A 26,447-nucleotide genomic window follows, 5' to 3' on the forward strand; every position below is an offset into this window, starting at 1 on the left:
GCCCGATACTGCCCTTGTGGAGGGCAGGGCAAGGTTTTTCCTTCCTTTAATCCAAGGCACCATTTTGTGCTCTGCCCTTGTCGTGGGCAGGGCAGAGTTGCCTTCCAAGCCTTGTTCCCTTATGTTGCCCTCCTAGAGGGTAGTGTGCCCTTGTGGAGGGCAATGCTTGCTTCCTCCATTATGCGCCACACCTTTTTCTCCTTTGGCCACACTTTCTTAGGCCACGCTTTCCATTTTCTTCTTTTCTTCACCTACAATAAACCAAAACAACCACTCCAAGTATCACTAAATTCACAAGGCTTATAAATCAATTAAAAATCTATTAAATTTAGCTTAAACCTCATGAGTTAACATTAATTTCATGGTGGTTGTTTGATTTAAAGAAGTTATGCATTTCCCTTCTAAATCACTTACTTAGGATGCAAGAAAGTGCATAAAGACTAACAAAACAAGTAAAATTAGCTTGAAAAATGGGTATATGATGACTTGTCATCAGTAAACTTTTTCAGTTTCCCTCCAATCCTTCTTATGACTTAAGATCTCTTTCATGAACTTAGCATAAGAGGGTATTTGCTCAAGTGCCTCTGCAAACAAAATCTTTATTTCAAGAGTCCTGAGATAGTCTGCAAAGCGGGCAAACTGCTTATCCTGTTCTGCTTGGCAGAGTTTCTGAGGATAAGGCATTTTGGCTTTGTATTCCTCAACCTTAGTTGCTGCAGGTTTATTGCCTACAGATGTGGGTTGGGAAGCCTTTTTAGAAGGACTATTATCAGCACTAGTATGTGTCTGATCCCCCATTTGCATTTGAATGCCAGAGGTGGAAGCTAGAGTGGCATTAGACACCAGCTCCTTACCTGTTTCTGGCGTCTGAACGCCAGAATTGTGCTTCCTTTGGGCGTTTAATGCCAGTTCCTTGCTTGTTTCTGGCATTGAACGCCAGGACTGAGCATGGGTTGGGCGTTCAATGCCAGCTCTTCACTCCTTTTCTGGCATTTGAGCGCCAGAATTATTCCTCTCTGGGCTCTTACTGTCCTCAGAGGGATTTTGGGTAATGATGAGCGGATAATTTATACGCTTTTTGGCATTGTTTTTAGTATGTTTTTAGTATGTTTTAGTTAGTTTTTATTATATTTTTATTAGTTTTTAGTTAAAATTCACTTTTCTAGACTTTACTATAAGTTTGTGTGTTTTTCTGTGATTTCAGGTATTTTTTGGCTGAAACTGAGGGACCTGAGCAAAAATCTGATTCAGAGGCTGAAAAGGACTGTAGATGCTGTTGGATTCTGACCTCCCTGCACTCGAAGTGGATTTTCTGGAGCTACAGAAACCCAATTGGCGCGCTCTCAATTGCGTTGGAAAGTAGACATCCTGGGCTTTCCAGCAATGTATAATAATTCATACTTTGCATGAGATTTGATGGCCCAAACTGGCGTTCCAAATCAGCTCAAAACTGCCCGGTGTTAAACGCCGGAACTGGCACAAGAATGGGAGTTAAACGCCCAAACTGGAACAAAAGCTGCCGTTTAACTCCAAGAGAAGTCTCTACACGAAAAAGCTTCAATGCTCAGCCCAAGCACACACCAAGTGGGCCCGGAAGTGGATTTTTATGTCATTTACTCATTTCTGTAAACCCTAGGCTACTAGTTCTCTACAAATAGGACCTTTTACTATTGTATTCTAATCTTTTGATCACTTTAGATCTTAGGATCATCTTTGGACGCCTAGTTCTTAGTTCATTGGTAGGCTGGCCATTCGGCCATGCCTAGACCTTGTTCTTATGTATTTTCAACGGTGGAGTTTCTACACACCATAGATTAAGGTGTGGAGCTCTGCTGTACCTCGAGTATTAATGCAATTACTATTGTTCTTCTATTCAATTCAGCTTGTTTTTGTTCTAAGATATCACTTGTTCCTCAACTTGATGAATGTGATGATCCGTGACACTCATCATCATTCTCACCTATGAACGTGTGCTTGACAACCACCTCCGTTCTACCTTAGAGTGGGTGGATAAGCTAGAATTGATGGCAGCATTCAAGAGAATCCGGAAGGTCTAAACCTTGTCTGTGGTATTCTGAGTAGGATTCAATGATTGAATGACTGTGATGAGCTTCAAACTCTTGAAGGCTGGGCGTTAGTGACAGACGCAAAAGAATCAATGGATTCTAGTCCAACCTGATTGAGAACCGACAGATGATTAGCCGTGCCGTGACAGGGTGCGTTAAACATTTTCATTGAGAGGACGGGATTGTAGCCACTGACAACGGTGATGCCCAACATACAGCTTGCCATGGAAAGGAGTAAGAAGGATTGGATGAAGACAGCAGGAAAGCATAGAGACGGAAGGGACAAAGCATCTCCATATGCTTTTCTGAAATTCTCACCAATGAATTACATAAGTATCTCTATCTTTATACTTTATTCGTATATCATCCATAACCATTTGAATCTGCCTGACTAAGATTTACAAGGTGACCATAGCTTGCTTCATACCAACAATCTCCGTGGGATCGACCCTTACTCGCATAAGGTTTATTACTTGGACGACCTAGTGCACTTGTTGGTTAGTTGTCTGAAGTTGTGATAAAGAGTTGAGATTGCAATTGAGCGTACCATGTTGATGGCGCCATTGATGATCACAATTTTGTGCACCAAGTTTTTGGCACCATTGCCGGGGATTGTTTGAGTTTGGACAACTGACGGTTTATCTTGTTGCTTAGATTAGGTATTTTTTTCAGAGTTCTTAAGAATGAATTCTAGTGTTTCAAGGTGATGTTCTTATCATCACCAAAGCTGATTGATCCTCATCAATTTAGCTCTTGAATGTAGTGTCCTACTGAAGCTTGGCTAGCCATGTCTAATTCCTTTAGACTGAAGCTTTAGACTAACATTGCATGATTCCTGGAATTCTCATTAAGAATTTTGATATCTTTATTTTCTTTTCCACTTAATTTTTGAAAAATCCAAAAAAATTACAAAATCATAAAAATCAAAAATATTTTATGTTTCTTGTTGAGTTTAGTGTCTCATTTTAAGTTTGGTGTCAACTGCATATTTCTGTTCTTCTTGTTCATGCATGTGTCTTCATTGATCTTCAAGATGTTCTTGATGATTTCCTTGTTCTGATCTTTAAATTCTCTTGTCTTGAGTGTTTTGTTGTTTCTCATATGCATTCTCATTTTGTTAGTGTCAATAGTATACAAACTTCTAAGTTTGGTGTCTTGCATGCATTGTTATTTGATTTTAGTTGCATTTTGATTATTCCTCATCATTAAAAATTCAAAAATATTTTTAATTTGTGTCTTTTCAAGTCAATAATACAGAGAATTGAAGATTCAGAACATACAGCAGAGGAATTACACAGAAAAAACTCGGCGTTCAAAACGCCCAGTGAAGAAGGAAAACTGGTGTTTAAACGCCAGCCAGGGTGCCTGGCTGGGCATTTAACGTCCAAAAGGGGTGAGTTTTGGGCGTTAAATGCCAGAATGTATACCATTCTAGGCGTTGAATGCCAGGATGGCACAAAAGGGAAGATTCTGTTTTTTAATTCAAATTTTTTTCAAGTTTTCAAAATTTTTCAAAATCAAATCTTTTTCAAATCATATCTTATCAATCATATGTTTTCAAAATCAATTTCTTTCCATTTTCAAAAATACTTGCTATCAATTAATGATTTGATTCAACATTTCAAGTATGTTGCCTTTTCTGTTGAGAAAGGTTTAATGTTTGAATCATATCTTTTCTTATTAGCCAAGTCATTAATTTTCAAAATCAAATCTTTTTAAATTGTTTTTCAAATCATATCTTCTCAATCATATCTTTTTTAAATCATAACTTTTGAATCATATCTTTTTAATCACATCTTTTTCAAAAATAGTTTTTCAATCATATCTTTTTAATTTCTAATTTCAAAATCTTTTTCAGAAATCACTTGATTTATTTTCCACTCTTAGTTTTCGAAAATCAATCAGTATTTTTCAAAATGATTTTAAAATTTGTTACTTATTTTCAAAAATTTCTTCCCCTCTTCTTACATCCTTCTATTTATGGACTAACACTCCTCCTCAATGAACAGTTCAAACTCCATCTCTTTTGATAAGCTCGAATTCTTCTACCTCTCCTTCTATTTTTCTTTTCCTCTGACACCTCAAGGAATCTCTATACTGTGACATAGAGGATTCCATATTTTCTTGTTCTCTTCTCTTTCATATGAGCAGGTGCAAAGACAAAAGCATTCTTGTTGAGGCTGACCCTGAACCTGAAAGGACCTTGAAGCGAAAGCTAAGAGAAGCTAAGGCACAACTCTTTGTAGAGGATCTAACAGAAATCTTCAAAGAAGAAGAACCCATGGCAGCTGAAAACAACAACAATGCCAACAATGCAAGGAAGGTGCTGGGTGACTTTACTGCACCTACTCCCGACTTCTATAGGAGAAGCATCTCTATCCCTGCCATTGGAGCAAACAACTTTGAGCTTAAGCCTCAATTAGTTTCTCTAATGCAACAGAATTGCAAGTTCCATGGACTTCCATTGGAAGATCCTCATCAGTTTTTAGCTGAATTCTTGCAAATCTGTGACACTGTCAAGACCAATGGGGTTAACCCTGAAGTCTACAGACTTATGCTATTCCCTTTTGCTGTAAGAGACAGAGCTAGGATATGGTTGGACTCACAACCTAAAGAAAGCCTGAACTCTTGGGAAAAGCTAGTCAATGTCTTCTTGGCAAAGTTCTTTCCACCTCAAAAATTGAGTAAGCTTAGAGTGGAAGTCCAAACCATCAGACAGAAGGAAAGTGAATCCCTCTATGAAGCTTGGGAAAGATACAAACAGTTGATCAGAAAGTGTCCATCTGACATGCTTTCTGAATGGAGCATCATAGGTATTTTCTATGATGGTCTGTCTGAACTGTCCAAGATGTCATTGGATAGCTCTGCTGGAGGATCTCTTCATCTGAAGAAGACGCCTACAGAAGCTGAAGAACTGATTGAAATGGTTGCAAATAATCAATTCATGTACACTTCTGAAAGGAATCCTGTGAACAATGGGATGAATCAGAAGAAATGAGTTCTTGAGATTGATACTCTGAATGCCATATTGGCTCAGAACAAAATATTGACTCAGCAAGTCAATATGATCTCTCAAAGTCTGTCTAGAATGCAAGCTACACCAGGCAGTACTAAGGACGCTTCATCTGAAGAAGAAGCTTATGATCCTGAGAACCCTTCAATGGAAGAGGTGAATTACATGGGAGAACCCTATAGAAACACCTATAATCCTTCATGGAGAAATCATCCAAATCTCTCATAGAAGGATCAACAGAGACCTCAACAAGGTTTCAACAACAATAATGGTGGAAGAAACAGGTTTAGCAATGGCAAGCCTTTTCCATCATCTTCTCAGCAACAGACAGAGAATTCTAAGCAGAGCCACTCTGACTTAGCAACCATGGTCTCTGATCTAATCAAAACCACTCAAAGTTTCATGATTGAAATAAGGTCATCCATTAGAAATTTGGAGGCACAAGTGGGACAGCTGAGTAAGAAAGTTACTGAACTCCCTCCTAGTACTCTTCCAAACAATACAGAAGAGAATCCAAAAGGAGAGTGCAAGGTCATCAACATGGCCGAATTTGGAGTGGAGAAAGAGGCAGTGAGCGCCACTGAGGAAGACCTTGATGGACGTCCACTGGCCTCCAATGAGTTCCCTAATGAGGAACCATGGGAATCTGAGGCTCACACTGAGACCATAGAGATTCCATTGGATTTACTTCTGCCATTCATGAGCTCTGATGAGTATTCTTCCTATGAAGAGGATGAATATGTCACTGAAGAGCAAGTTGCTAAGTACCTTAGAGCAATCATGAAGCTAAATGACAAGTTATTTGGTAATGAGACTTGGGAGAACAAACCTCCTCTGCTCACTAAAGAACTGGATGACTTGTCTAGGCAGAAATTACCTCAAAAGAGACAAAATCCTGGGAAGTTTTCAATACCTCGTACCATAGGCACCATGACCTTTAAGAAGGCTCTGTGTGACCTTGGGTCAAGCATAAACCTCATGCCTCTCTCTGTAATAGAGAAGCTAGGGATCTTTGAGGTGCAAGTTGCAAGAATCTCACTAGAGATGGCAGACAATTCAAGAAAACAAGCTTATGGGCTTGTAGAGGATGTTCTGGTAGAGATTGAAGACCATTACATCCCTGTTGATTTCATAGTCCTAGAGACTGGGAAATGCATGGATGAATCCATCATCCTTGGCAGACCCTTCCTAGCCACAGCAAAGACTGTGATTGATGTGGACAGAGGAGAATTGATCATTCAAGTGAATGAAGAATTCTTTGTGTTTAAGGCTCAAGGATATCCCTCTGTCACCATGGAGAGGAAGCATGAAGAGCTTCTCTCAAAACAGAGTCAAACAGAGCCCCCACAGTCAAACTCTAAGTTTGGTGTTGGGAGGCCACAACCAAATTCTAAGTTTGGTGTTGAACCCCCACATTCAAACTCTAAGTTTGGTGTTGGGAGGTTCTAACATTGCTCTGAGTATCTGTGAGGCTCCATGAGAACCCTCTGTCAAGCTACTGACATTAAAGAAGCGCTTGTTGGGAGGCAACCCAATGTTATATTTAATCTATTTTCCTTTGTTATTTCATGTTTTCTGTAGGTTGATGATCATGGAAAGTCAAAAAATCAATTGAAAAAGCAAAAATAGAATGAAAAACAGAAAGAAAAATAGCACACCCTGGAGGACGATCTTGCTGGCATTTAAACGCTAGTAAGGGTAGCAAATGAGCGTTTAACGCCCAGTCTGGCACCATTCTGGGCGTTTAACGCCAGAAAGGGGCACCAGACTGGCGTTAAACGCTAGGAAAGGGCAAGAAGCTAGTGTTAAATGCCAGAAATGGGCACCAGCCCGGTGTTTAACGCCAGAATTAGCATAAAGAGCATTTTTGCTCGCCACTTGGTGCAGGGATAAATTTTCCTTGACACCTCAGGATCTGTGGACCCCACAGGATCCCCACCTACCCCACCACCCTCTCTTTTCTTCTTCACCCATTCACCAATCACCTCAACCACTTTTCCCCAAAAACCCCTCACCTATCAAATCCCACTATTCTCTTCACCACTCACATCCATCCTTCATAAAACCCACACCTACCTTACCATTCAAATTCAAACCACTTTCACTCCCAAACCCACCCATAATGGCCGAACCATACACCCCCTATCCACTCCTATATAAACCCATCTTCACCTCTTCATTCTCACACATCCTAAATACTACTTCTCCCCCTTGGCCGAACCACAAAGCTATCTCCATCTCCTCTATTTCTTTTTCTTCTACTCTCTTCTTTCTTCATTTGCTCGAGGACGAGCAAAACTTCTAAGTTTGGTGTGGTAAAAGCATTGCTTTTTGTTTTTCCATAACCATTTATGGCACCTAAGGCCGGAAAAACCTCTAGAAAGCAAAAGCTTCCACTTCTAGAAGGCAAAAGCTTCCACCTCCGAGTCATGGGAGATGGAGAGATTCATCTCAAGTGTGCATCAAGACCACTTCTATGAAGTTGTGGCCATGAAAAAGGTGATCCCCGAGGTCCCTTTCAAACTCAAAAAGAGTGAATATCCATAGATCTGACATGAGATTCGAAGAAGTGGTTGGGAAGTTCTTACCAACCCCATTCAATAAGTTGGAATCTTAATGGTTCAAAAGTTCTATGCCAATGCATGGATCACCAAGAATCATGATCAAAGTGTGAACCCGGACCCAAAGAATTGGCTTACAATGGTTCGGGGGAAATACTTAGATTTTAGTCCGGAAAATGTAAGGTTGGCATTCAACTTGCCCATGATGCAAGGAGATGAACACCCTTACACTAGAAGGGTCAACTTTGATCAAAGGTTGGACCAAGTCCTCATAGACATTTGTGAAGAGGGCGCTCAATGGAAGAGAGATTCAAGAGGGAAGCCGGTTCAACTGAGAAGGCATGACCTCAAGCCCGTGGCTAGGGGATGGTTGGAGTTTATCCAATGCTCAATCATTCCCACTAGCAACCGGTCCGAAGTTACTATAGACCGGGCTATCATGATTCATAGCATCATGATTAGAGAGGAAGTAGAAGTTCATGAAGTCATATCCCAAGAACTTTATAAGGTGGTGGACAAGTCCTCTACCTTGGCAAGATTAGCCTTCCCTCATCTGATTTGTCACCTCTGTTATTTGGTTGGAGTTGACATAGAGGGAGACATCCTCATTGATGAGGACAAGCCCATCACTAAGAAATGGATGGAGCAAACAAGAGATCCCACTCATCATGAAATCCCTGAGATGCCTCAAGGGATGCACTTTCCTCCACAAAACTATTGGGAGCAAATCAACACCTCCCTAAGAGAATTGCGTTCCAACATGGGACAACTAAGGGTGGAGCACCAAGAACATTCCATCCTCCTCCATGAAATTAGAGAAGATCAAAGAATCATGAGAGAGGAACAACAAAGGCAAGGAAGAGACATTGAGGAGCTCAAGCACTCCATAAGATCTTCATGAGGAAGAACAAGCTGCCATCACTAAGGTGGACCCATTCTTTAATTTCCTTGTTCTTTATTTTCTTATTTTTCAAATTTTCATGCTTATGTTTATCTATGTTTGTGTCTTATGATCATTAGTGTCTTAGTGTCTATGCCTTAAAGTTATGAATTTCCTATGAATCCATCACCTTTCTTAAATAAAAAATGTTCTTAATTGAAAAGGAGAAGAATTGCATGAATTCTGAATTTTATAACAGATTAATTATTTTGATGTGGTGGCAATACTTTTGTTTTCTGAATGTATGCTTAAACAGTGCATATGTCTTTTGAATTTGTTGTTCATGAATGTTGGCTCTTGAAAGAATGATGAAAAAGGAGACATGTTACTGAGGATCTGAAAAATCATAAAAATGATTCTTGAAGCAAGAAAAAGCAGTGAATATTCAAAAAATAAAAGAGATAAAAGAGAAAACGAAAAAAAAAAGAGAAAAAGGGAAAAAATAATGAAGTTGTGATCCAAGGCAAAAAGAGTATGCTTAAGAACCCTGGACACCTCTAATTGGGGACTCTACCAAAGCTGAGTCACAATCTGAAAAGGTTCACCTAATTATGTGTCTGTGGCATGTATGTATCCGGTGGTAATACTGGAAGACAGAGTGCTTTGGGCCACGGCCAAGACTCATAAAGTAGCTGTGTTCAAGAATCATCATACTTAACTAGGAGAATCAATAACACTATCTGGATTCTGAGTTCCTATAGAAGCCAATCATTCTGAATTTCAAAGGATAGAGTGAGATGCCAAAACTATTCAGAGGCAAAAAGCTAAAAGCCCCGCTCATCTAATTAATACTGATCTTCATAGATGTTTTTGGAATTCATTGCATATTCTCTTATTTTTATCTTAATTGATTTTCAGTTGCTTGGGGACAAGCAACAATTTAAGTTTGGTGTTGTGATGAGCGGATAATTTATACGCTTTTTGGCATTGTTTTTAGTATGTTTTTAGTATGTTTTAGTTAGTTTTTATTATATTTTTATTAGTTTTTAGTTAAAATTCACTTTTCTGGACTTTACTATGAGTTTGTGTGTTTTTCTGTGATTTCAGGTATTTCTGGCTGAAATTGAGGGACCTGAGCAAAAATCTGATTCAGAGGCTAAAAAGGACTGTAGATGCTGTTGGATTCTGACCTCCCTGCACTCGAAGTGGATTTTCAGGAGCTACAGAAGCCCAATTGGCGCACTCTCAAATGCGTTGGAAAGTAGACATCCTGGGCTTTCCAGCAATGTGTAATAGTTTATACTTTGCCCGAGATTTGATGGCCCAAACCGGCGTTCCAAATCAGCTCAAAACTGCCCGGTGTTAAATGCCGGAACTGGCACAAGAATGGGAGTTAAACGCCCAAACTGGCACAAAAGCTGCCGTTTAACTCCAAGAGAAGTCTCTACACGAAAAAGCTTCAATTCTCAGCCCAAGCACACACCAAGTGGGCCCAAAAGTGGATTTTTATGTCATTTACTCATTTCTGTAAACCCTAGGCTACTAGTTCTCTACAAATAGGACCTTTTACTATTGTATTCTAATCTTTTGATCACTTTAGATCTTAGGATCATCTTTGGACGCCTAGTTCTTAGATCATTGGGAGGCTGGCCATTCGACCATGCCTAGACCTTGTTCTTATGTATTTTCAACGGTGGAGTTTCTACACACCATTGATTAAGGTGTGGAACTCTGCTGTACCTCGAGTATTAATGCAATTACTATTGTTCTTCTATTCAATTCAGCTTGTTTTTGTTCTAAGATATCACTTGTTCCTCATCTTGATGAATGTGATGATCCGTGACACTCATCATCATTCTCACCTATGAACGTGTGCCTGACAACCACTTCTGTTCTACCTTAGAGTGAGTGGATATCTCTTGGATCTCTTAATCGGAATCTTCGTGGTATAAGCTAGAATTGATGGCGGCATTCAAGAGAATCCGGAAGGTCTAAACCTTGTCTGTGGTATTCTGAGTAGGATTCAATGATTGAATGATTGTGACGAGCTTCAAACTCCTAAAGGCTGGGTGTTAGTGACAGACGCAAAAGAATCAATGGATTCTATTCCAACCTGATTGAGAACCGACAGATGATTAGCCGTGCCGTGACAGGGTGCGTGAAAACATTTTCACTGAGAGGACGGGATTGTAGCCACTGACAACGGTGATGCCCAACATATAGCTTGTCATGGAAAGGAGTAAGAAGGATTGGATGAAGATAGTAGGAAAGCAGAGAGACGGAAGGGACAAAGAATCTCCATACGCTTATCTGAAATTCTCACCAATGAATTACATAAGTATCTCTATCTTTATGCTTTATTCGTATATCATCCATAACCATTTGAATCTGCCTGACTAAGATTTACAAGGTGACCATAGCTTGCTTCATACCAACAATCTCCGTGGGATCGACCCTTACTCGCGTAAGGTTTATTACTTGGATGACCAAGTGCACTTGCTGGTTAGTTGTGCGAAGTTGTGATAAAGAGTTGAGATTGCAATTAAGCGTACCATGTTGATGGCGCCATTGATGATCACAATTTCGTGCACCAGGTAATAGTTTGCTCATTTCATGGCTTTCTGTTGCCTTGAAGTGGGGTATTTAATGTCTTTCCACTTCTTATTTGAACTGCTTGGCATTCTTCTGTTATTTGTTTTGATAACTACTGTTCTGTTTGCTTCAACTGTACTTCCATATTCATATTAGCCATTCTTGTTTCTTGTAATATCTCCTTGAATTTGGCTAGCTGTTTTGTTAGAAAATCTAATTGCTGATTGAATTCAGCAGCTTGATCTGCAGGACTGAGTTCAGCAATTACTGTTTTAGCCTCTTTGTTGATGGAAGATTCACTGCTTAGGTACAGATGCTGATTCCTGGCAACTGTATCAATGAGCTCTTGAGCTTCTTCAATTGTCTTTCTCATGTGGATAGATCCACCAGCTGAGTGGTCTAGAGAAATCTGAGCTTTCTCTGTAAGCCCATAATAGAAGATGTCTAATTGCACCCATTCTGAAAACATTTCAGAGGGGCATTTTCTTAGCATCTCTCTGTATCTCTCCCAGGCATCATAAAGGGATTCATTATCTCCTTGTTTGAAGCCTTGGATGCTTAGCCTTAGCTGTGTCATCCGTTTTGGAGGAAAATAGTGATTCAGGAATTTTTCTGACAGCTGTTTCCATGTCTTTATGCTGTCCTTAGGTTCGTTATTTAACCACCTCTTAGCTTGGTCCTTTACAGCAAATGGAAATAGTAGTAATCTGTAGACATCCTGATCTACTTTCTTATCATGTACTGTGTCAGCAATTTGTAAAAATTGTGCCAGAAACTCTGTAGGTTCTTCTTGTGGAAGACCGGAATACTGGCAACTTTGATGCACCATGATAATGAGCTGAGGATTCAACTTAAAGCTACTGACTCCAATGGAGGGTATACAGATACTATTCCCATATGAAGCAGTAGTGAGGTTAGCATATGACCCCAGAGTCCTTCTGGACTGTTCATTTCCACTTAGGTGCATGATGGAGAAAGGGAGATGATGTGGATTTATTTTATTTATTTATATATTATTTTTAAAATTGTTTTCGAAATAATAAAATAAAATAAAATGAAATAAAATAAAAAACTGAAATAAAAATAAAAATAAAAATTTGAAAATATTTTATGAAGATTTTCGAAAAAAGTGAGGAGAGTGAAATTGGTTAGGATATTTTTGAAAAAGATGTGATTTGAAAAATTTTGACAAAGTCAACCCAAGTAATATCGAAAATTTTGAGAAATTTGAGGAGAGGATAAATATTTTTTTGAATTTTGCATTTTATGATGAAAGAGAAAAACACATAAGAGACATAAGATTTAAAATTTTTAAATCTAATGCTCCTTGTTTTCGAAAATTTTGGAGGGAAAACACCAAGGAACACCAAACTTAAAAATTTTAAGATCAAAACACAAAGAGACTCAAGAACACCTTGAAGATTCACAAGAACACCAAGAACAAAAGATAGAACACCAAACTTAAAATTTTTGGGAAAACTAAAATAAATTTTTGAAAATTAAAGAAAAAATAAAAAGAAAACACCAAACTTAAAATTTGACACAAGATTTAATCAAAGAAAAATTAATTTTGAAAAGAGGATAGCAAAAACATAAGCCAACGCTCTAACCAACTGTGCTATGAAAGAAAAAATATTTTCTAAAAGAAAAATCTTTTTGGAATTTTCGAAAATCACAAGAAAAACAAGGAAAAACACAAAACAAGAAAAACTAAAGTTCAAACAAGAAAAATAAACAAGAACAACTTGAAGACCAAGAAAGAACAATGAACATGCAATTCAAAAATTGCGAGACAAAGAAAAGCATGCAATTGACACCAAACTTAGAATAAGACACTAAATTCACGAAAAAAAATTAAAAATTGATAAAGAAAAATAATATTTTTGAAAATTTTTTGAAAAGAAAATAAAGGACTCAGATTTGATGACTCTATAGCAACAAAAATAAATTATTCCTAATCTAAGCAACAAAATAAACCTTTAGTTGTTCAAACTCGAACAATCCCTGGCAACGGCGCCAAAAACTTGGTGCACGAAATTGCAATCCGCACAACTAACCAGCAAGTGCACTGGGTTGTCCAAGTAATACCTTACGTGAGTAAGGGTCGAATTCCACGGAGATTGTTGGCTTGAAGCAGGCTATATTTATCTTGTTGATCTTAGTCAGGATGCCAATAGGGTTCTTTCGTTTTAATTGTAAAAAGTCAAAGGCATAAAATAAATACTTATTGTGCAATAATGGAGAATATGTTGGAGTTTTGGAGATGCTTTGTCTTCTGAATTCCTGTAACATAATGCTTCCTCACTTTCAAAAGTGCAAAGTCCCTTCCATGGCAAGCTGTATGTAGGGTGTCACCATTGTCAATGGCTACTTCCCATCCTCTCAGTGAAATTGGTCCAGATGCTCTGTCACAGCACGGCTAATCATCTGTTGGTTCTCGATCATGTTGGAATAAGATCCATTGATCCTTTTGCATCTGTCACTACGCCCAACACTCGCGATTTTGAAGCTCGTCGCAGCCATTCAATCCTTGAATCCTACTCGGAATACCACAGACAAGGTTTAGATTTTCTGGATTCTCATGAATGCCGCCATCAATTCTAGCTTATACCACGAAGATTCTGATTAAGGAATCTAAGAGATATTCATTCAATCTAATGTAGAACGGAGGTGATTGTCAGACACACGTTCATGGATTGAGGAAGGTGATGAGTGACACGGATCATCACCTTCTTCATAGTGAGGCGCGAATGAACATCTTAGATAGGAACAAGCATGTTTGAATGGTAAACAGAAATAATTGCATTAATTCATCGAGACGCAGCAGAGCTCCTCACCCCCAACAATGGAGTTTAGAGACTCATGCCGTTAAAGAGTATAAAATTCAGATCTGAAAATGTCATGAGATACAAAATAAGTCTCTAAAAGTTGTTTAAATACTAAACTAGTAACCTAGGTTTACAGAAAATGAGTAAACTAAGATAAGTGGTGCAGAAATCCACTTCTGGGGCCCACTTGGTGTGTGCTGGGGCTGAGACTTAAGCTTCTCACATGCCTGGGCTGTTTCTGGAGTTGAACGCCAGGTTGTAACCTGTTTCTAGCGTTGAACTCCAACTTGTAACCTGCTTCTGGCACTGAACGCCAGATTGCAACATGGAACTGGCGTTGAGCGCCAGTTTACGTCATCTATCTTCGCGTAAAGTATAGACTATTATCTATTGCTGGAAAGCCCTGGATGTCTACTTTCCAACCCAATTGAGAGAGCGCCAATTGGACTTTTATAGCTCCAAAAAATTCATTCCGAGTGCAGGGAGATCAGAATCCAACAGCATCAGCAGTCCTTTTTCAGCCTAAATCAGGTTTTTGCTTAGTTCCCTCAATTTCAGTCAGAAGATACCTGAAATCACAGAAAAACACAAAAACTCATAGTAAAGTCCAAAAATATAATTTTTGCTTAAAAACTAATAAAATTCTATTAAAAAGCTAATTAAAACATGCTAAAATCTACATGAAATTACCCCTAAAAAGCGTATAAAATATCCGCTCATCAAGAAGCATCTCAATTCCTGCCATTGGAGCAAACAATTTTGAGCTGAAACCTCAACTAGTTGCTCTAATGCATTAGAACTGCAAGTTACATGGACTTCCATCAGAAGATCCCTACCAGTTTTTAACTGAGTTCTTGCAGATCTGTGAGACTGTTAAGACTAATGGAGTAGATCCTGAAGTCTACAGGCTCATGTTTTTCCCTTTTGCTGTAAGAGACAGAGCTAGAGCATGGTTGGACTCACAACCTAAAGGTAGCCTGGATTCTTGGGATAAGCTGGTCACGGCCTTCTTAGTTAAGTTCTTTCCTACTCAAAAGCTGAGCAAGCTTAGAGTAGATGTTCAGATCTTCAAGCAAAAAGATGGTGAATCCCTCTATGAAGCTTGGGAAAGATACAAGCAGATGACCAAAAAGTGTCCTTCTGACATGTTTTCAGAGTGGACCATGATAGATATATTCTATTATGGTCTATCTGAGTTCTCTAAAATGTCACTGGACCATTCTGCAGGTGGATCCATTCACCTAAAGAATATGCCTGCAGAAGCTCAGGAACTTATTGAAATGGTTGCAAATAACCAATTTATGTACACTTCTGAGAGGAATTCCGTGAATAATGGGACGCCTCAGAGGAAGGGAGTTCTTGAAATTGATGCTCTGAATGCCATATTGGCTCAGAACAAAATGTTGACTCAGCAAGTCAACATGATTTTTCAAAGTCTGAATGGATGGCAAAATGCATCCAACAGTACTAAAGAGGCATCTTCTGAAGAAGAAGCTTATGATCCTGAGAACACTGTAATGGCAAAGGTAAATTACATGGGTGAAACTTATGGAAACACCTATAATTCATCATGGAGAAATCATCCAAATTTCTCATAGAAGGATCAACAAAAGCCTCAACAAGGCTTTAATAATGGTGGAAGAAATAGGCTCAGCAATAGCAAGCCTTTTCCATCATCTTCTCAGCAACAGATAGAGAATTCTGAGCAGAGCTCCTCTAACTTAGCAAACATAGTCTCTGATCTGTCTAAGGCCACTTTAAGTTTCATGAGTGAAACAAGGTCCTCCATCAGAAATTTGGAGGCACAAATGGGCCAGCTGAGTAAGAAAGTCATAGAAACTCCTCCTAGTACTCTCCCAAGCAATACTGAAGAGAATCCAAAAGGAGAGTGTAAGGCTATTGACATAATCAACATGGCCGAACCTAGAGAGGAAGGAGAGGACATGAATCCCAATGAGGAAGACCTCATGGGATGTCTCTCAAGAAAGAAGGAGTTCCCTATTGAGGACCTAAAGGAATCTGAAGGTCATATAGAGACCATAGAGATCCCATTAAATCTCCTTCTGCCATTCATGAGCTCTAAAGACTATTCTTCCTTTGAAGAGGAAGAAGTTGTAACTGGAGAGCAAGTTGCTCAATATCTAGAAGCTATCATGAAGCTGAATGCCAAGTTGTTTGGTAATGAGACTTGGGAAGGTGAACCTCCCTTGCTCATTAGTGAACTAGATACATCGGTTCAGCAAACTTTACCTCAAAAGAGACAGGATCCTGGTAAATTCTTAATACCCTGTACCATAGGCACCATGACCTTTGACAAGGCTCTGTGTGACCTAGGGTCAGGCATAAATCTTATTCCACTCTCTGTAATGGAGAAGCTAGGGATCATTGAGGTACAGCCTGCCATATTCTCATTACAAATGGCAGACAAGTCAGTAAGACAAGCTTATGGATTGGTAGAGGACGTGTTAGTGAAGGTTGAAGGCCTTTACATCCCTACTGATTTCATAATCTTAGACACTAGGAAGGAAGAGGATGAATGCATCATCCTTGGAAGACCTTTCCTAGCCACAACAGGAGCTGTGATAGATGTTAACAGATGAGAATTAGTCCTTCAATTGAATGGGGACTACCTTGTGTTTAAGACCCAAGGGTGTTCTTCTGTATACATGGAGAGGAAGCATGAAAAGCTTCTTTCAGTACAGAGTCAAACAAAGCCCCCACAGCCAAACTCTAAGTTTGGTGTTGGGAGGACACAGCCAAACTCTAAGTTTGGTGTTGAATCCCCACATCCAAACTCTAAGTTTGGTGTTGGGAGTTTACAACATTGACCTGATCACCTGTGAGGTTCCATGAGAGTCCACTGTCAAGCTAGTGACATTAAAGGAGCGCTTATTGGGAGGCAACCCAATTTTTATTTATCTAATTTTATTTTTATTTCATTGTTCTTTTATGTTTTATTAGGTTCATGATCATGTGGAGTCATAAAAAAAATTACTAAAATTAAAAATAGAATAAAAAACAGCAAAAGAAATAGCACACCCTGAAGGAAGGGCTTACTGGCATTTAAACGCCAGTAAGGAGCATCTGGCTAGCGTTCAATGCCAGAACAGAGCATGGGTCTTGCGTTGAACGCCAGAAACAAGCAACATCCTAGCGTTTAAACACCAGGAATACACCCTGAGGAAAGCTGGGGCTGAACGCCAAAAACAAGCATGGAACTAGCGTTCAACGCCAGAAACATGCTGCAAATGGGCGTTGAACGCCCAAAACAAGCATGAAGCTAGCGTTCAACGCCAGAAACAAGCATCAATCTTGCGTTAAACACCAGGATTGCATGCAGAAGGCGTTTTACACGCCTCATTGGTGCAAGGATGTAAATCCTTGACACCTCAGGATCTGTGGACCCCACAGGATCATCTCAGGATCTATGGACCCCACAGGATCCCCACCTACCTCAACTCACCTTATCTCTTCTTCACACAATCCAATAACACTCTTCCCCAAAAACCCTTCACCAATCACCTCAATCTCTCTTCCCCATCACCTCTTCACCACTCACATCCATCTACCCTTCCCCATAAACCCCACCTGCCTTCAAAATTCAAAATCTCTTTTCCACCTAAACCCACCCTAAATGGCCGAACCTACCCCCTCTCCCCTCACTATATAAACCCCTCTATCCTTCCTCATTTTCACACACCCTAACCCTCTCTTCTTTACCTTGGCCAAACCCACACACCTCCACCTTTCATCCATATTTTCTTCTTCTTCTTCTCTTCTTTCTTCATTTGCTCGAGGACGAGCAATAATTCTAAGTTTGGTGTGGTAAAAGCATAGCTTTTTTGTTTTTCCATAACCAATGATGGCACCTAAGGCCGGAGAAACCTCTAGAAAAGGGAAAGGGAAGACAAAAGCTTCCACCTCTGAGTCATGGGAGATGGAGAGATTCATATCCAAAGCCCATTAAGACCACTTTTATGATGTTGTGGCCAAGAAGAAAGTGATCCCTGAGGTCCCTTTCAAGCTCAAGAAAAATGAGTATCCGGAGATCCGACATGAGATCTAAAGAAGAGGTTGGAAAGTTCTGACCAACCCCATTCAACAAGTCGGAATCCTAATGGTTCAAGAGTTGTATGCCAATGCATGGATTACTAGGAACCATGATCAAAGTATGAACCCGAATCCAAAGAATTATCTTACATGGTTTGGGGGAAATACTTAGATTTTAGTCCGAAAAATGTGAGGTTGGCATTCAACTTGCCCATGATGCAAGGAGATGAACGCCCCTACACTAGAAGGGTCAACTTTGACCAAAGGTTGGACCAAGTCCTCATGGAAATATGTGTGGAAGGAGCTTAATGGAAAAGTGACTCAAGAGGCAAGCCGGTTCAATTGAGAAGACTGGACCTTAAGCTTGTGGCTAGAGGATGGTTGGAGTTCATCCAATGCTCCATCATCCCTACTAGTAACCGATTCGAAGTTACTGTGGATTGGGCCATCATGATCCATAGCATCATGATTGGAGAGAAAGTAGAAGTTCATGAAGTCATCTCTCTTGAATTCTACAAAATAGCCGAAAAGCGCTTCACCATGGCAAGGCTAGCTTTTCCTCATGTTACTTGCCATCTATGTTACTCAGCGGGTGTTATCATAGAAGGAGACATCCCCATTGAGGAGGATAAGTCCATCACTAAGAAAAGGATGTGAAGTTGAACCTATTCATTGAACATATCTGGTGGGCATCTTCTTGTTAAGTCCTTGAACCTCTCCCATGCCTCATAGAGAGTCTCACCATCTTGTTGCCTGAAAGTTTGCACCTCAGCTCTCAGCCTGTTAATTCTTTAAGGAGGGTAGAACCTTGCCAAAAATTTGTTCACCACATCTTCCCAATTTGTTAAGCTCTTCTTTGTAAAGGATTCAAGCCACTTGGATGCTTTGTCCTTGAGTGAAAAAGGGAACAAAAGCAGCATATAGACATCCGGGTGGACTCCATTAGACTTCACAGTGTCACAAATTTTTAGGAAGGTGGTTAGATGTTGATTAGGGTCTTCTTGAGCACTTCCTCCAAATGAGCTGTTGTTCTGAACAAGGGTGATGAGCTGGGGTTTTAGTTCAAAGTTGTTGGCATGTATGGTGGGCTTTTGGATGCTACTTCCACAGTTTCCTGGGTTTGGATTAATGTAAGAGCCTAGAACGCTCCTCTCTTGCCCAGCATGATTTACAGGGCCTTCTCTGGCATGGTTGTGAGCTTCTCCTTCTTGATTGTTTTCCAAGTTCTCTTCCATGTTGGTTTCAAAATACTCTTCCTCTTCCTCAGCACCAACAACTCCTTTCCCTCTTGTTTCCCTCCTTAGTCTCCAGAGGGTCCTTTCAGGTTCTGAATCAAAGGAAGTTGAAGCTCCCCCTCTTCTACCTGTCATACAACTAACAAAACACACAGCAAGAGATGAAATGAAGAGATTTTTCTTGTTAGTGTGAGTGGTGTAAATAATCAAACAGTTAGTGGGTTAGTGAGCAGAATTGTAAATAATAACAAAGAAAGAAAGAAAATAGAGAGGGTATAGGGGATGAGGAAGAAACTAAACAAGCTGAAGATAAACGACTGAATAACATAAATAAACAAAGGAAAAATGATCAATCTAGTGGACTTCCAACTTGATCATTGTTGATACAAAATCAATCCCCGGCAACGATGCCATAAACTTGATGCATGAAAACTTGTCTCGCAACAAATTTCCCTTCGGCAAGTATACCAAATTATCGTCAAGTAAAAACTCACAATAGAGTGAGGTTGAATCCCACAGGGATTGATTGGTCAAGCAACTTTAGTTGGAAGAGTATGCTAGTTGAGCTAAACAGAATATAGTTTGAGAATTGCAGAAAATTAAATGGCGGGAAAGTAAATAGCAGAAAACAAAGTGCAGAATCTTAGATGGGGATTTGGGGGAATGAGCATGGAAATAAATGATAGAAAGTAAAGAGAATGGGTAAGATCAGAAATGGGGAATTCATTGGGCTCAGGAGATGTTGTATTCTCCGGATCAAATTCATTTTCATCTCTTCCTCAGTCAAAGCATCTATTGATCTCCTTGGCAATCTTGGGTGATTGGATTCCAATTCCTTGGCAACCCAATCTCTCTAAGCTTGAACAATTGCCCAATTTCTTGATTTAATTGCTCATGGGAAGAGATGAAGTTTGGTCACTGATTATACCACATGTATTTCCAAATCAAAGTGTTGGAAGGATTACATGTCACTATATCTGCCCATACCACAATTTGGTCCAACATGAGAAAGTATTTCTAGCATGATCTCCTCATCCCTTTTCCAAGGCTCAGAGGAGATCCAATTATGGAGAGTTTCTTTTCCAAGACAACTAACCAATTAAATTAAGATCGAAAGCTTTCTAGTAAATCAAAAGAGAAGAAAGAAGAAGAAGAATGAAAACTATAATTGATCCATCAAATTACAACAGAGCTCCCTAACCTAATGAAAGGGGTTTAGTTGTTCATAGCTCTGGAAATGGAAAATGGCAGAAAAAAAATACATGCTTAGCTAAAAGTGCAGAAAAGTAAATATACAGAGGGTAGTTCTCCAAAGTGCCAAGCTCTCTATAGTTCAAAACTACTCCTATATACTACTCTTCTTGGTCTTCTAGTGAGTTCTCCATGTCCTGGATGTGGGCCTTAGATCTTGAGTTAAAGCAGTTACAATCTTTAGTGGGCTCAGCTTGCAGAAAAGTGTGAATTAGGCATGGGCATTAGTGATTTTAACGTTAAGTGAGATTGTGGGTTCGAGAACGTTAGTGGCAATCACCTTTTTAACTAACGTTCCAACCCCAATAGCCGACATTAACTCCAACGTTAGTGGCACTAACGTGACCACTAACGTTGCCTTATGAACCTTCGCAAGCGTTATTGGGTCTCACCTTTCCCAATAACGTTGCCTTGTGCCCCTTGTCCCTACGTTAGAGTTCACGTTAGTATAACTAACGTGGCTCTTAACGTGGGTATGCCTCATCTTCGAGAGCGTTAGTGACACTTACCTTTGTCACTAATGCTCCAAGTGCCCCTACTCTCCACGTTAGAGCTCACGTTAACTAAGTTAACGTGGCCACTAACGTGGTAGTGAATGCCATCTCCAACGTTAGTGACAAAGGTGAGTGTCACTAACATTGGCTCATAAATCTTAGCTCCACGTTAACTTTCACGTTAGTGGTCTTAACGTGACCACTAACGTGGGCAATGCTAGTTTGATCCAACGTTAGTGACAAAGGTGAGTGTCACTAACGTTGGCATTGCTCCTCTCTTCCACGTTAGAATTCACATTAACTAAGTTAACGTGACTCTTAACGTGGCTCATTGCCAATTTTTGGAGCGTTAGTGGTGTTCACGTTTACCACTAACGCTGGAGCTCTCTTTGTCTCCACGTTAACTACCACGTTAACCTAGTTAACGTCGCAATTAACGTGGGCTTATGATGGCTTTGCAGGCGTTATTGGTGATCACTTTTCTTGTTAACGTTGCAAGCTCATTCCCATTCCACGTTAGTGGTCACATTAACTAGGTTAACGTGGCTACTAACGTAGTTCTTCTTTGCATCCTTTGTCCTGAAAGCAAGCAAATAAAGTACATTAAAGCTCTAGCCAAAGCCATGAGATTATGCATCATTGATTTGTCATTCAATTCTTGCAAAATCCTCACAAAATCATGTAAAATTCACAATAGTTGCTTGAATCAAGGGGTGAGTGTATTTTCATCCAAAACTTGCCTTATTCTCTAAGAAAATGCATGAAACTACCCTAAAACAGTAAAGAAAAGGTCAGTGAAACTGGCCTAGATGCCCTGGCATCACCTTTTTCAAGGCTCAGAGGAGATCCAACTATGGAGAGTTTCTTTTCTTAGACAACTAACCAATTGAATTAAGATTGAAAGCTTTCTAGTAAATCAAGAGAAAAGAAAGAGGAAGAAGAATGAAAACTATAATTGATCCATCAAATTACAACAGAGCTCCCTAACCCAATGAAAGGGGGTTTAGTTGTTCATAGCTCTGGAAATGGAAAATGGTAGAGAAGAGTACATTCTTCACAAAACTAGAAAATGCAGAAAGTAAATATACAGAGTGTAGTTCTCCAAAAGTGCCAAGCTCTCTCTACTTCAAAACTACTCCTATATATACTACTCTTCTTGATCTTCTAGTTAGTTCTTCAAGTCTTGGATATGGGCTTTTCATCTTGAGTTGAAGCAGTTACAATCTTTAGTGGGCTCAACTTTGTTTGCAGAAAAGTGTGAGTTAGGCATGGACGTTTGATGAGCAGATAATTTATACGCTTTTTGGCATTGTTTTTAGTATGTTTTTAGTATATTTTAGTTAGTTTTTATTATATTTTTATTAGTTTTTAGTTAAAATTCACTTTTCTGGACTTTACTATGAGTTTGTGTATTTTTCTGTGATTTCAGGTATTTTCTGGCTGAAATTGAGGGACCTGAGCAAAAATCTGATTCAGAGGCTGAAAAGGACTGCAGATGCTGTTGGATTCTGACCTCCCTGAACTCGAGGTGAATTTTCTGGAGCTACAGAAGCCCAATTGGCTCGCTCTTAACGGCGTTGGAAATTAGACATCCTGGGCTTTCCAGCAATATATAATAGTCCATACTTTGCCCGAGATTTGATGGCCCAAACCGGCGTTCCAAATCAGCTCAAAACTGCCTGGCGTTAAACGCCGGAACTGGCACAAGAATGGGAGTTAAACGCCCAAACTGGCATAAAAGCTGGCGTTTAACTTCAAGAAAAGTCACTACACGAAAATGCTTCAATGCTCAGCCCAAGCACACACCAAGTGGGCCCGGAAGTGGATTTTTATGTCATTTACTCATTTCTGTAAACCCTAGGCTACTAGTTCTCTACAAATAGGACCTTTTACTATTGTATTCATATCTTTTGATCACTTTAGATCTTAGGATCATCTTTTGATCATGTTTTTATGATTGAACCCTCTTTGGGAGGCTGGCCATTCGGCCATGCCTAGACCTTGTTCTTATGTATTTTCAACGTTGGAGTATTAATGCAATTACTATTGTTCTTCTATTCAATTCAGCTTATTCTTGTTCGAAGATACTCATTCGCACCCAAGAACATGATGAATGTGATGATTATGTGACGCTCATCATCATTATCACTTATGAACGTGTGCCTGACAACCACTCCCGTTCTACAAGCAAACAAGGCTTGAATGTTTATCTCTTGGATTCCTTAATCGGAATCTTCGTGGTATAAGCTAGAATTCATGGCGGCATTCAAGAGAATCCGGAAGGTCTAAACCTTGTCTATGGTATTCTGAGTAGGATTCAATGATTGAATGACTGTGACGAGCTTCAAACTCCTAAAGGCTGGCCGTTAGTGACAGACGCAAAAGAATCAATGGATTCTATTCCAACCTGATTGAGAACCGACAGATGATTAGCCATGCTGTGACAGAGCATTTGGACCATTTTCACCGAGAGGATGGGACTGTAGCCACTGACAATGATGATGCCCAACATACAGCTTGCCATGGAAAGGAGTAAGAAGGATTGGATGAAGACAGTAGAAAAGTAGAGAGACGGAAGGGACAATGCATCTCCATACGCTTATCTAAAATTCTCACCAATGAATTACATAAGTATCTCTATCTTTATTCTATGTTTTATTCATATATCATCCATAACCATTTGAATCCGCCTGACTGAGATTTACAAGGTGACCATAGCTTGCTTCATACCAATAATCTCCATGGGATCGACCCTTACTCGCATAAGGTTTATTACTTGGACAACCCAGTGCACTTGCTGGTTAGTTGTGCGAAGTTGTGATAAAGTGTTGAGATTGCAATTGAGCGTACCATGTTGATGGCACCATTGATGATCACAATTTTGTGCACCAAGTTTTTGCCGCCGTTGCCGGGGATTGTTTGAGTTTGGACAACTGACGGTTCATCTTGTTGCTTAGATTGGGTATTTTTCTTCAGAGTTCTTAAGAATGAATTCTAGTGTTTCAAGGTGATGTTCTTATCATCACCAAAGCTGATTGATTCTCATCAATTTAGCTCTTGAATGTAATGTCCTGCTGAAGCTTGGCTAGCCATGTCTAATTTCTTTAGACTAAAACTTTAGACTAACATTGCATGATTCCTGGAATTCTCATTAAGAATTTTGATATCTTTATTTTCTTTTCCACTTAATTTTCGAAAAATCCAAAAAAATTACAAAATCATAAAAACCAAAAATATTGTATGTTTCTTGTTGTGTCTAGTGTCTCATGTTAAGTTTGGTGTCAATTGCATGTTTCTGTTCTTCTTGCATTCATTCATGTGTCTTAAGTGATCTTCAAGATGTTCTTGATGATTTCCTTGCTCTGATCTTTAAATTCTCTTGTCTTGAGTATTTTTGTTGTTTGTCATATGCATTCTCATTTTGTTATTGTCAGTAGTATACAAACTGCTAAGTTTGGTGTCTTGCATGCATTGTTATTTGATTTTAGTTGCATTTTGATTATTCTTCAGCATTAAAAATCCAAAAAACTTTTAATTTGTGTCTTTTCAAGTCAATAATACAGAGAATTGAAGATTCAGAACATACAGCAGAGGAATTATACAGAAAAAGCTGGGCATTCAAAACGCCTAGTGAAGAAGGAAAACTGGCATTTAAACGCCAGCCAGGGTGCCTGGTTGGGCGTTTAACCCCAAAAGGGTAGTGTTTTGGGCGTTAAACGCCAGAATGGGTACCATTCTGGGCGTTTAACGCCAGGATGGCACAAGAGAGAAGATTTTGTTTTTAATGCAAATTTTTTTCAAGTTTTCAAAATTTTTCAAAATCAAATCTTTTTCAAATCATATCTTTTCAATCATATATTTTTAAAATCAATTTCTTTCCATTTTCAAAAATACTTGATAACAATTAATGATTTGATTCAACATTTTACTTATGTTGCCTTTTCTGTTGAGAAAGGTTTAATGTCTGAATCATATCTTTCTTGTTAGGCAGGTTATTAATTTTCAAAATCAAATCTTTTTAAATTGTTTTTTCAAATCATATCTTCTCAATCACATCTTTTTAAAACCATAACTTTTCAATCATATCTTCTAATCACATCTTTTTTCAAAATAGTTTTCAATCATATCTTTTTGATTTCTAATTTTAAAATCTTTTTCAAAAATCACTTGATTTCTTTTCCACTCTTAGTTTTCGAAAATCAATTAGTATTTTTCAAAATGTTTTTAAAATCTTTTTTACTTAATTTTCGAAAATATCTTCCCCTATTCTCACATCCTTCTATTTATGGACTAACACTACTCCTCAATGCACAATTCGAACTCTATCTTTCCTTGATAAGTTCGAATTTTCTATCTCTTCCTTCTATTTTTCTTTTCCTCTGACACTTTAAGGAGTCTCTATACTGTGACATAGAGAATTCCATATTTTCTTGTTCTATTCTCTTTCATATGAGCAGGAGCAAAGACAAAAACATTCTTGTTGAGGCTGACCCTGAACCTGGAAGGACCTTGAAGCGAAAGATAAGAGAAGCTAAGGCACAATTCTCTGCAGAGGACCTAACAGAAATCTTCAAAGAAGAAGAACCCATGGCAGCCGAAAACAACAACAGTGCCAACAATGCAAGGAAGGTGTTGGGTGACTTTACTGCACCTACTCCCGACTTTTATGGGAGAAGCATCTCTATCCCTGCCATTGGAGCAAACAACTTTGAGCTTAAGTCTCAATTAGTTTCTCTAATGCAACAGAATTGCAAGTTCCATGAACTTCCATTGGAAGATCCTCATCAATTTTTAGTTGAGTTCTTGCAAATCTGTGACACTGTCAAGACCAATGGGGTTGACCCTGAAGTCTACAGACTTATGCTATTCCCTTTTGCTGTAAGAGACAGAGCTAGGATATGGTTAGACTCACAACCTAAAGAAAGCCTGAACTCTTGGGAAAAGCTAGTCAATGCCTTCTTGGCAAAGTTCTTTTCACCTCAAAAATTGAGTAAGCTTAGAGTGGAAGGCCAAACCTTCAGACAGAAGGAAGGTGAATCCCTCTATGAAGCTTAGGAAAGATACAAACAATTGATCAGAAAGTGTCGTTCTGATATGCTTTCTGAATGGAGCATCATAGGTATCTTCTATGATGGTCTGTCTGAACTGTCCAAGATGTCATTGGATAGTTCTACTGGAGGATCTCTTCATCTGAAGAAGACACCTGCAGAAGCTCAAGAACTCATTGAAATGGTTGCAAATAACCAATTCATGTACACTTCTGAAAGGAATCCTGTGAACAATGGGACAAATCAGAAGAAGGGAGTTCTTGAGATTGATACTCTGAATGCCATATTGGCTCAGAACAAAATATTGACTTAACAAGTCAATTTGATTTCTCAAAGTCTGTCTGGAGTACAAAATGCACCAGGCAGTACGAAGGATGCTTCATATGAAGAAGAAGCTTTTGATCCTGAGAACCCTTCAATGGAAGAGGT

General features: G+C 39.2%; 2 non-coding genes across 2 annotated transcripts; one reads left to right on the forward strand and one right to left on the reverse strand.

Annotated features, from left to right (window-relative positions):
- Positions 1–14,983: 14,983 nt before the first annotated feature.
- Positions 14,984–15,087, reverse strand: LOC130983585 (small nucleolar RNA R71). Its single transcript, XR_009087568.1, has one exon. It is a non-coding gene; the product is annotated as a small nucleolar RNA R71 (small nucleolar RNA).
- Positions 15,088–18,665: 3,578 nt separating this feature from the next.
- On the forward strand, positions 18,666–18,772 carry LOC130932251 (small nucleolar RNA R71). The gene has a single exon (XR_009067409.1). It is a non-coding gene; the product is annotated as a small nucleolar RNA R71 (small nucleolar RNA).
- Positions 18,773–26,447: the final 7,675 nt, after the last annotated feature.

The sequence above is a fragment of the Arachis stenosperma genome, chromosome 5, assembly GCF_014773155.1.
Source record: "Arachis stenosperma cultivar V10309 chromosome 5, arast.V10309.gnm1.PFL2, whole genome shotgun sequence".
Lineage (NCBI taxonomy): Eukaryota > Viridiplantae > Streptophyta > Magnoliopsida > Fabales > Fabaceae > Arachis > Arachis stenosperma.